Below are 868 nucleotides of genomic sequence, written 5' to 3'. Positions count from 1 at the left end.
TGGAAGAACTGGCTGCCTATCACAATCATTAAGTATCTTCTGAAGTTTTGCATTATGATGAATAGATGATTGTTTTTTCTTTTAGGCAAAGCTGTCCTCAGATAATATTCACATTCATTTTATAGTGACACTATGGCCTTTAAAATTCTTCCACAATTGAGGTTACACTGATGGGAACTATCCCTATTAAATTTTCCCGCTGTCCTTGCAATAGTTCTTTGGAAAAGTGGTAATGCACGCTCCACACAGCCACATATGGACCTCAAATTTGGCTGAAGAAATAATGGTCATTAAAGAGCAATGCTATTATGTAAGTGTTTCACAGACAGTGCAAGCAACTATTTTTTAACCAGCTAAAAAATTTGTTGCTTTCTTCATGGAAATGCAGCTTTAATTTGTTTTTTAAATCTGTTGGCAGGCATCATTTGGAAGGCATGGCAATGCCGACAAATGATACAGTTTTAAATGAATTTATGGTATTGTGATATCATATGTCCACTCCACTCATCGAATTTTCTTCCAAATGGATGGATCTTAACTGAAACAAATGGATTTCTATTGATCAAACCTTCAAATTAATTTTTAAACTTTGATCAAAATGATCTATCCCTGATGCTTGTGGAGCAATTGGAATCTGTTTTCTTCTGCAAAGTTCACTAAAATTTCCAAGGTGATTATATAAATTTCTTTATCTTTTCCCATCAATAATACAAAAATGACTGCAAAAATTATGTGGGGATAAACTACACACATTTGTAAAAGAAACTAGGACAGTTTTCATAAAGCTCTCCATTCTCAAAGTAAAATTATACATGATTTTCCATGTTAGGCATAGTGGTAAATATAAGTCAATCTTCCATCAGTGTAA

Source organism: Octodon degus, unplaced genomic scaffold (assembly GCF_000260255.1).
Source record: "Octodon degus isolate 3935 unplaced genomic scaffold, OctDeg1.0 scaffold00018, whole genome shotgun sequence".
In the NCBI taxonomy this organism is placed as follows: domain Eukaryota; kingdom Metazoa; phylum Chordata; class Mammalia; order Rodentia; family Octodontidae; genus Octodon; species Octodon degus.
This window is presented reverse-complemented; position numbering follows the sequence as displayed.